Source organism: Zalophus californianus, chromosome 8 (assembly GCF_009762305.2).
Source record: "Zalophus californianus isolate mZalCal1 chromosome 8, mZalCal1.pri.v2, whole genome shotgun sequence".
Lineage (NCBI taxonomy): Eukaryota > Metazoa > Chordata > Mammalia > Carnivora > Otariidae > Zalophus > Zalophus californianus.
The window spans coordinates 134,994,752-135,005,755 of record NC_045602.1 but is presented as its reverse complement, the minus strand read 5'-3'; the positions used below and the strand labels follow the sequence as shown (position 1 = coordinate 135,005,755).

At 55.6% G+C, this 11,004-nt stretch overlaps 1 long non-coding RNA gene across 1 annotated transcript; it reads left to right on the top strand.

The window, feature by feature from the left end:
• Positions 1-68: 68 nt before the first annotated feature.
• LOC113937937 lies at positions 69-4,910 on the top strand. The gene is made up of 3 exons (XR_003524761.2): positions 69-229; positions 1,332-1,484; positions 3,166-4,910. It is a non-coding gene; the product is annotated as an uncharacterized LOC113937937 (long non-coding RNA).
• Positions 4,911-11,004: the final 6,094 nt, after the last annotated feature.

The window sequence follows — 11,004 nt, the reverse complement described above, 5'->3', positions numbered from 1 at the left end:
CCGCCGCACCCCGTGGGCCGGGGAAGCCCTGGGGCGGGGCGGGGCTCTCACCCTGGAGACGGACGACAGGGGCGGGCGCGCGGCCGGCGGGTACCGCGGTCCCGGGGGCCCTCTGCATGCCCGCCGGATTCTAGCGCCCTGCCCTCGCGGAGCGCACGGTCTAGTGAATTAGAGGGAAGCCCGGGAGTGAGCATCATGTTTATTGAGCCAACATTTATCTCGGGGCGAGGTAAGATACAGCAACATGTATTAAAAGGTGAACTGATTTTTGTCTTATATACAAATATGACTCATTCGACGAATCCTTTTCAGGGCCCCTCATGGGACAGGCACTCCAGGATGGGGGCTGCGTGGGTGCACAGAACATACACGGAGTTCTATGAATAAGGCGGGTCAACGTTAAAAAATACGGTGTACAATCGGGAGGGGTATAAACCCGGGATCTGCGATCCAGGAGGGTCCAGAGTGGTCCCAGAGGCTTCCCGGAGGAGGTGACGAGGCAGGGGGAGTTGTTCTGGCCTCGTCAAAAGTCCATGCCCACCCCCCATCCCCATGTCAGGGATTCCTCCCTCTGTGTGGGCGACCCGGGGCGGGGGGGGGGGGGGGAACGCAGGCTGAGGGCAGTCCGGCCCCTCTGTCCCTGTGCCCAGCCACAGAAACAGGCCATGTCAGCGCCTCTGTGAGCTCCACACCAGGCGGGACTGGCTACTGAACTTCTTCAAAGTTATTAGGAATTTCACATCAAACGGGAGAGCATGAACCCTAGCGCGGGCTGCTTCTGAGCTCGGGGCCCTTGAAGCCGGCCCTGGCACCAGCGCTCCCCCCTGGGGGGTCCCAGCTCCGTGCGGTGCAGAACGCCGCTGTGGGGCCTCGAACCCTTGGCGGGTCCGGGCGCAGCTGTGCACACCCTTGAGAACTGCAGCTCTAGGTGCGGTCACTTCAGGCCGAGCCTATCGCCTCGTCGGGGACAGCGGGACACAGGCCGGGGTCTGTGGGCCTGGCAGTGGCACGGCCAGCCATGTTCCCTAGTCTTTCCCGGGTGTATCCAGCGCCTCTCTGTCGTGGCTGTGTTTGACTCCAGGCCCAGACGGGCTGTCTCAAGCCCCTGGACCCCTGACCCTGCGCTCCTTCCTTCCCCCAAATCTGTGCCCTAGCCCCCTTGACGCTGGGAGGGGAGCCCCCAGCCTTCAGCGGGCCTCCTAGGGACACAGTTCCCCGTCCCACCTCAGTCCCGTTCCTCATGGTCCTCCAACACCTCAGCCACACTCCTGCCTCCTTCCAGGCCTTCGCCTCATTGCTTGCCCTTTATCCTGTTTTATTTCCTTCCCAAGGTATTTCTGTTTCCAGAAGACCCGTTGACCTGTGCGTGGGCGGCCTCCCTCTTACGCTAGGTGAGACCTTGGATGTTTTGCCCAGGCTGTAAGACCTGGCAAGCAGAGGGCCCTCGGGAAATGTTTGTTGAGTGAATGCACGATGAAACGGAGGTGAGGAGAGCTCCCCACCAGACCAGGGGCCCTCAGAGAGCCCTTTGGAAACTTTGATTAAAGTTTGATTAAAGTGTGGCCTAGACTTGTTTCCTAGAGGCCAGGGAAGGCGGCCCTCACCCGGCCGCGTGATCTTGGGCAAGCTGGGCCTCAATTTCCCCCTCCGTGGCAGACAGGGCCTCTCGGAGGCTGCCCCCAGCCCTGGCCAGGAGGGACTTGGGAGGGGTGGGCGGTGCCTTTGCCCGGGACGCCGGCAGCCGAGGCTCTCCGCCTACAAGTCCCAGAGCCGCCCGCGCCCGGCCCCGCCCACCCCGCGCCCCGAGCCCCGAGCCCCACCCGGCGAAACCCCGGCGCGGGAGGAGCGCCGGCCTGGAGCGCGGCGGCACGCCGGGCGGCGGGCGTCTGCGGAGCACGTGCTGCCGCCGCGGGGGCCTGGGCTTCCCCAGCCGGGGGCGGGCGCCCAGGGCGGGGACACAGGCTTGGAAAAGCGGAAAGCCCGGGGCTCGGGCGGGGCGTCTGTCCACCCCGGGCTAGGTGGGCTGGCTGCGTGCACCCCGCGCCCCTGCCCGGCCCGGAAGCTGGGCCCCCCCCGGCGGGGGCCGTGTGCGCCATAACGCGCGCATGCCTGGGTAGGGGTTCCTTCACTCGTTCACCCTGTGGCCCCGTAGGTTTCTGCATCCCCGACCTCTCCCGTCGGGTGGCGCCACTTCCCCCACGTGCCCCCATTTCTGCTTGGGAATCAGCTGTTCACCTAACAGATCCTTATGAATGGTCGGTCAGGTGTCAGGCCAGGGTTCCAGGCCCCAGGATACTGCAGGTAGGAAACAAGCATACACCCCCCCCGCCCCCAGGGGCTTACATTTCAGGAGTGGAGAGATAGGAATGAATGAATGAATGGCGAATATTATGTTTATGTTTAGGTAATTTTTCTAGGGCGGTGAGAAGGAAGCAAAGAGGACAGTGATAGGTGTTCTTCAGAGTCAGGGAAGGCCTGTGGGAACTGGTGAGAGCTAGAGCCACTGGAGGACAGGGAACAGCAGAGAGAACAGAATGCAAAGGCTCAGAGCCACCAACATTTATCCAACGGTTCTTGAGTGCTGGGCACTTTTATGTGGTCGATCCTCACACACCGCTAATAAGGATAACGTTCATTTGTTTGGGGCCAGGTCCTTGACTGGGTCACCTTACATATATTAGATGATTTAACCTCAAAACAGCCTTTGTCATCTGTCGGTACTATTAGCCCACTTTTAAGAGGGAGGGCACTGAGGCTCAGGGTCGCTTCCCCAAGGCCACGGAGGGCTGTAAATGATGACCAATCCATGATCTCATTTATTCTCCCCACAGCCTTTAAGGAAGACTTTGGTCTCCCCACTTTGCGGGCTGGGTGGCTGGGACCGCAGAGAGGTTAGGTGAAGTGAGAATGAAGCAGAAGTCTTAGGGGGAAAGCCCAGACTCACGCCTCTAGTCTGGAAACATGGGTCCTTGTCCGAGACCATGCCTGGGTGTGAGCCCTTGTGGGTTGAATTGTGTCTCCCCCCAAATATGTTCAAGTCCTAACCCCTGGGACCCATGAACCTGACCTTATTTGGAGGTAGGGTTTTTTATGATTTAATCAATTTAAGAGAAAGTCATATTGGATTAGTATGGGGCCTAATACAATAACTGCTGTCCTTACCAGAAGCCCACTCGAAGATGTACACACACGTGACAACAGAGCAGAGGCTGAAGAGATGCGTCTACAGGCCAACGCGCGCCGTGATTGCTGGTGGCACGGGAAACAGAGAAAGGCACGTGTGGAACAGATTCTCCCTTCGTGCGTTCAGAGCCCTCCTGACACCTTGACTTTGGATTTCTGGCCTCCAGAACCATGAGGGAATACATTTCTGTTGCCTTAAGCCACCCAGTCTGTGGTCATTGGCTGCGGCAGCCCTCGGAGACTCACGCAGGTGGAGGTACTGAGCAGGACAGAGCCCTGAGCACATGAAATCCCACGGCCTGTCACTCTTGGGTCTGGGAACCACCTTCAGAGCCAGCCGAGGGTCCTGGGACTGCTGGGTGTCATTCCCGGACCCAGGCGTGGGAGGCAGCCCCGTACCCGCTCTGGGCTTCAGTTGCTCAGCCGAGAGAGGGTTCTTCCACTTACACCACCACCCTCCCCCCACCCAACTGGGAACAGAACCAGCACCCGCCTTCCTGGCCTCTCCTGGCCATCTCTGGAGCCTGGGCTCTTTCCCTCAGCAAGCAGCCAGGCTAGGACCCCACCATCCCCAGCTGCATCTCAGAGGCGCCGTCTGGTCTCCAACATCCCTCAAAAGCTAGTGTCCCTGCCCAGTCCTCCTCTCCACCTCCGTTTGCTTCTCTAGGGACTGGCCACCTCCCAGCCTGACGCCAGCTCCAAGAGGGCAGGCCGCTGTCTGCATCGTTCCCCGCCGTGTCCCCAGCGCCTGGCACAGGGAAGACACTCGGTCCATGTGTGCTGAGTGAGGGAACAAACACACCAATGAGCCCATTCCAGAAGCCTGGGATTGGGGGTGTGGAGGGATCCTCGTGGAGACCCGAGGAACTCAGGGTTTCTGTGGATTCAAGCGGGGGGTTGCCCTTCACCTCAAAGCCAGGCTGCGGTGGGGGGGGGCGGTTATCGTGCAGGCCCCCCACGCCCACCTCCACCCAAACTGGAGGCTCCGGGAAACTTGAAAGAAAACATCGACACAACAAACAGAGGAAGCGCAGGAGACTTGGGGCCTGCAGACTTTCTCGTGTTGGCTGAGCCCGACGGGCCCGCACTCTCGGCTTGGCAGGGTTCCTTTGGGCTCACCCTCTGCAGGTGGTGCCTTCTTCACAGGCATCGGTTGGCGGGGGGGTGGGGGGCAGAGGGCAGTCCAGACAAACCCCGCGTTCGTGTCCTGCACACATCACACGTCTGTCAGCGACAGGCCCCCCTGGGCCTCAGTTTCTTCAGCTCTAAGATGGGCGTCACGCTAGCAGCTTCCTTATAGAGGCTCTGGCGAGGCTGCAGGAGGGCACAGAAAGTGCTGAGGTCGTCCTCACACTGAGTGGGAGCTCGGTAAATGCAAACTCCTGCAATTTTCGGGTTTTTGGTGTTTTTTTTTTTACCAACACGCCTCAGTCTCCAGCCTACACAGCGGCCTGAGGCCAGGTGGGGAGGTGGGGACCTTGGCAGCCCTCCCACCCAGGCTCCTTCAGGGGTTCCCATTGCCTGGGGGACAGAGTCCCAAACCCCTCTGTTGGAGATGCCCTCCCGACCCCCAGCCAGTGTGGAAAGGCCCGGCTTGCCCCAGCCATGTGCCCTCTCAGGGGCCCCCAGCTCTGTGTGGGCCTGGGACCCCGGGCCGTCTGCTGAGACCTAAGGCCCCTCCTCAGACAGCGGTTTCAAACAGTAAAATGACTAGAAATGCAAAGGAAAAGAACCACATTAAAATACAGCTATTAAAATATTTTTTAGAAACAAGCGTGTGACTCAGGACTCTGTGTGCCCTTTCGCTGAGGGGTTAAGTCACCAGAGCAAGCGGTGGCTTTCATGGTGCTCTGGTTGTGAAGCAGCGATGAGCGAAATGTCCGTGAGCCCCGTGCCGTGCGGGCCACGGAGCCGCGGGGCTTCAGGGTCACGGCTGTGGCTGAGGGCGCCCGGCTGGCCTGTGTCAGCCCGCCTCTGTGGTGAAGACTTCTTCCCCATCAGGCTCACAGACCCTGCATTCTGTCCCCGGGCTGCGTGGGTCCGCGGGCCCCACTAACAGCGCCTTCGCATGAGCTCCTCTGGCCGCTGTCACGAGTTACCCACCCTTACGGCTTAAAGCAACACAGATCTACACTCTCGTTCTCCTTATTCTGGAGGTCAGAGCCCAGCAGGGGTCTCCCTGGACTCAAGTCACAGTGTTGGCAGGGCTGGAGGCTCGGGGGGGTATTCGGTCCCCTTGCCCTTTCTCAGCGGCTGGGTTCCTTGGCTCGCGGCCCCTGCACCCCTCCTCAGGACCTGGTGCTCAGTGGCCTGGCTCAGGCCGCCCCACTGCGACACTCTCTCGCGGCTTCCTCCTCCCACTGCCAAGGGGAAGATGATCTCCCCAGGATCAGCATCGTCTCCCCATCTCAAGGTCCAGAGCCTCAGTCACATCCGCAAAGCCCCTTTTTGCCATGGGAGGTAGCACGGAAAGCAGGGGCCATCTTCGGGGTTAATGGTGGTGTTTCATCCGTGGACAGCTTGGGCCACTGCCTCAGTCAACCTTAGAAAAGTGGCCAGTGCTGATCTGAAAAAACGTGGATTATAAACAGGGCAGTTCCCCCTCGGAAGGCTGCACACCTTTTTGGCACTCTACGGGTTAGTGGCTGTGCGGGGAAGCCCCTTGCCCCAGTGCGGTGTGTGGCTAATCCCTGAGCTTCCAGAACTCCCTGAAAGCCAAGGCTAGGGAGAGGCAGAGCCTGTCCCTGCAGTTGGAGTGGGGGTTTCCTGGGGAGCACTGGTCTGGGGGCCCCACCCCAGCAGGTGCAGCCTGTCAGGTGCATGAGCCGCTTGCCCCAGGAGCCCAGGAGCGTGTTGGTAAAGGTGCCTGCAGGTACTGTGCGGACACAGGCCTGTTCTGGCTCGATGGTGGGGGCAGGGGGCACCGTGTCACACAGTTGAAAGCGGAATGGCTACCTGGGAACACTGTCCTAGTCAGCTTGGGCTGCTATGGCAGAAGACCACAGACTGGGGCGGGGGGGGGCGCTCAAAAGACAGAAGTGTATTTCCTCACAGTTAGTCCAAGATCAAGGTGCTGGCAGGGTTGGTTTTTTGTGGAGCTGCTGTCCTTGGCTTGCATCGACTGTCTCCTCCCCGCGTCCTCACTTGGTCTTTCCTGGGTGTCGGTGGTACCCTAATCTCTTCTTAGAAGGACACCAGCCACACTGGATTAGGGCCCATTCTGAAGACCTCATTTAATCACCTCTGTAAAGACCCTGTCTCCCAATGCAGTCACATTCTGGTGCACTGGGGGTTGGGACTAACCACAGGAATTTTGGGGGGCTGGGGACACAATTCAGTCCATAACCTATACCTACTTTGCTTTTGCAGGCGACTCTCAGAATTGTGCTTGGGGCCTCCCATGTGGGTCAAGGGGCCCCTCCTGCAAAGTCCCACTGAGGTGGCCAAGGACTGGGGTCGTGTTATAGTAGGTCCCAAGAGATGAAGTGGCCCCTAGCACCAGGGCACATGCCACAAACATAAAGACAGTGGGAAACCCCATGCCTCAAAGAATTCCCTCAGTAAAACTCAGCCTCCATTGCACTTCTGCTTTAAAGGTCAAGCCTGGGCAGCTCAGTCGGTTAAGTGTCTGCCTCCGGCTCGGGTTGTATCACGGAGTCCTGGGATCCAGTCCCATGTCGGGCTCCCCACCAGTGGGGAGTCTGCTTCTCCCTCTCCCTGTGCCCCTCCCCCTGCTCTCTCAAATAAATAAATAAAATCTTTAAAAATAAAAACATAAAAAAATAAAGGTTGAGCTCAGAGTCAGAAAGATGCAGACTGGAAATGCAGGTCTACCTGGTGCCGGAGGAGGCCCAGGGTCAGGAGGGGGGCACTCAGCCCTGCTGAGGAAGGCCCTGGGGGCACAGGGAGTCAAAGGCAGCCCCTCCAGGCCCTGGAGTAATGGTGACACTGCCCTTCGGGCTACCAGTGGCGGCTGAATGGCTAAGTGTGGAGGCTGCAAAGCAAAGGAGGGGCCTCACGCTTCTGAGCTGTCCCCGTCGTGGAGAAGAAACGGAGGCAGGAGGAAGCGCGCTGGTGCCTGGACAACCCGAAGGCCAGCGTGGGTTTGGGACCTCTAGGTGCTGGTGGTCCAGCCTCTTAGCACTTCTGACCGCCCCCTCCCCGCTGCCCCGCCCCTCCCCCAGGGGGAAACTCCGGGGATAAGATCTCCTGCCAGTTCTCTTTAGGGGCTGACTCACGTTTTAAGCAAGTATGCAACAGGCTTTTATTTGCTTTGGAAACAGCCCTCACCTTAGTATTTCTCAGTATATGCAAAATTCACAACAGACTTACAGCAGGCTATAAAATGACTTACTCTGCTTCTATGGGCCTTGTGGTGACATAACACCTGTTGTGATAAAAAACGCTCAAAAAAAAAAAAAAAACTCTCAACACGACAGCCACATGGTTCTCCTGCCTCCTCCCCACTTCGCTGCTCGGGCTCTGTGGAATCAGGGTGCCCTCACTTCGCAGGAAATCCCGCCACTGAGCTGTGAAATGCTGACATGGGGCGTCAGCCCAGCCCCTCACGGGCATAGGATGCTCATGTTGAAACCGCCTCCTCCACCTGCAGCCAGGAGGGACATCCCGCCCACCAGCACATGTGCATCTAGAGCGTTCAAAGTTACTGAAATTAGTCTCAAATGGCCCTGTTGGCCTCTAGCACCCATCTGGGATGGAGGTTTGCATTTCCTTCTCTTTCCTTCCCAAAGCAAGGCAGAGATAATGCCGAAGGGTGAGTGGAGACTCAGAGTCGCCCACACCACAGGCAACAAAACTTCAGTGTCCCATAAGGAAACCGGGGAGGGGGGGCATTATATTTTAAGTAGAAAAATCAGGAATCTGACCTCTGAAAAATTCTCGACTTTAGTATTCTAAGGAGGCCATCAATCCTTGTAAAGGTAAAAGTGTGTAATTTTAAAGGATATTTTTCTAACAGGACAAATAATCCTTCAACCCCACTTCCCAACTATTTTACAAGCTTAGTAACACCACCACGTGGAGAGCCAGCACTCATTTCCTTGAACAAGCACAAATCCAAGGAATAGAATACACTGCATACTCCCCTGAGCCTGGCACTGGGGTCGTGGGCGCCACCTCCTGGCGACCTGGAAACACAGCCCGGGGCTGCGAGGAGCCGCCTCCAGACAACGGAGGTCCCAGGACAGCCCGGTCTGTGGACATTTTGGCCCCATGGGAGAGCAACTTCCCACGGATGTCATCCCACCTGGAAGTTACAGCAGTAGCAGCTAGAATTTGGAGCACTCATTATGGGCCAGCCAAAGCAGCACCCTGCAGGCTTTAACTCTGAATACTCCCACCCATCTTTTGCAAATGCTGCTCTTAATGTCTCCCATTCCACAGATGAGGTCCCTGGGGCTCAGAAAAGTAGAAATCACATGCTCAAGGTCCCAGAGCAGGGATTTGGAGGCAGGCAGTCCATGTTCTTAACTATGTATGGTGTTATATGGGTATTTCAAACGTCCCCTTATAGCCAAGAGACAGTCCTTCTCCCATTTGGGGGAAAGTGCAAGGAAACGGTCATGACTGGTACTCATGGCAGTACTACCGGTCCCCAACCAAGTAAGGCGTAACAGGGAGAAAAATCCCAGTCCAGAACACGATTAACATCTGTAACACATACACACGTAGACACATACATACACACGTAATGGCAGCATGTTGAGCAAAACAGTGCTTACCATCACAGTGAGCTCGTGAACGTATAAAATATATTTTAATGTAGTCTTGCAGCTCCATTAAAAACATGCTAGTAGCAAACTATAGTCATTTCACAACCTACGAGATCACGATTTAATCTGGAAAATGCAGACTTCCGTGTTCCTAATGTGTTTGGTCATTTGTCACAAAGCCCCTCCTTCAAAGGAAAAATCACATTTTGGTTGAATGAAAAAAAAAAAAATTTCCCCAAGTCACTCCAAAAATGGCAGAGAGGTTCTACCAAGCAGCCTAGAACATACCGAATAATGTCCCGTTAACAGAATTTTCTAGTGAGGTATTTTGTCCCTCGAAGAGGACGTTAGGTGGTATGTTTTAACTTCCATTGTATTATTTCAGGGCTTTTTATGGTCTTACTTTGTGTAAATTTTTATGGTTATTTTCTAACTTTGGGCAAAAGGTAATAGTTTTCCATGTATGTAATTTTTTTCTTTAAATTTATGGCAGTGACTAATTTTGTGGGGGCAACTGTGTTTTTTAGAAGTGGATCGACTTAAAGAAAAATAAGGAAATCATGGTGAAACTGGTGACCAGATGAACGTGCTTAGGAAGCTGCATGGGAACCAGCCCAGAAACACACCAGGCATCTGAGCAGCTTCTCACTCGGCAGAATCCTGTTTCTCAGGAAGGGCGAGGACGCATAGTCCTAAGGTGGCTGTTCACCCTGTTCTACCAAATCCCACCTAAGCATCTTCGTGTCCAGGCCCAGGACAGACGAAGCCGCCCCTCACACGGGTCAGGCGGGCAGGGTTCAGTAGGCCCCCTTGATGGCAGAGGACTCTGGAGAAGCTCGCAGACAAGCACACAAAGCACCGCGTTTCCAGGCCATTTCGGTGTCTGTCTCGAAGAACACGGGGTGAGACCAAACGTGGCAGCAACAGAGGTGGGCCTTCCTGCATATGACTCCCACGTGCTCTGACTTGTCTCCTTTCCTGTGAGTTCTCGCCACCAGGCTGTGTCCACAGTTACTGCCAAGTGTGGTGTCACGAGCAGAGCAGAGGCCTAGGAAAACCAAATGGAGACATCACACGAGAGCAACCTCTTAATTTTAGAATCTGGTTGGTAGATATGTGTTCACTGCGAAGCTGTTCCCACTCAACATGCTTGGGAATTTTCATGATAAAATGTTGGAGAACGTAAGTGAACAAGACAACCTGTCTTCTCCATTAGGCTTACACATCCCTCTTCCCATGAAAGCAGGACCTCTGGGTGTAAATCTTTTTTAAGCTTTTATCTGAGAGAGCAAGCAAGCAAGCACGCGCACAGAGGGAGAGTGAAAGGGAGAAGCAGACTTCCCGTGAGCAGAGGCCAATGTGGAACTCGATCCCAGGATCCTGAGATCGTGACCTGAGCCGAAGGCAGACCCTTAACCGACTGAGCCACCCAGGCGCCCCTTGGGTGTCCATCTTTAATGGCACAGTGACTTGTCATTAAAGCCGTCAAGATTACACTTGTATCTTGCTCAACTAGAAGATGCGAGCAAATTTATGAGCACCGTATAGTATGGGTACCTGCAGGGGTGACGTTTAAGATGGGGAGCTCCTCAAAGACTCCATATCCTTTTAGGAAACATGAAAACAAATATCTTAAGAAGTTCAGTGATTTCAACAAATATTTCCTGGTTCATCACTAGTAAACCCATAGCAGGCCTTTATGCTCTAGGTTCTGGGCAGGTGGAGAAATGAGCCCCGGACCCATCTGCCAGGGTTCACAACCCCATGGGCACCAAGGAGCTCCCTTACTCCTGGTTTCCGGCATCCCAACATGGGTAACTTTGGTAAATGGACTAAGGCAAATGTTTTAAGTTAGCCAATGGCACAAACTACCTATCCCCTTGGTAATGTGGCGAGGCCCAGGCTTGGAAAAGAACACTCTACAAAGCTCCTGGTTTAGACTCATGATTTCCAAGTCCTTTTCAACCATTGCCAGTCACAAGCTTATAAAGAGAATTATGAAATTACAGCTAAAGCAACGCTCATAAATGTTGCCTACCTGTCAGCAAAGCCGGCTACTGGGGTAACTGAGCTTGACTCTCAGCACAGC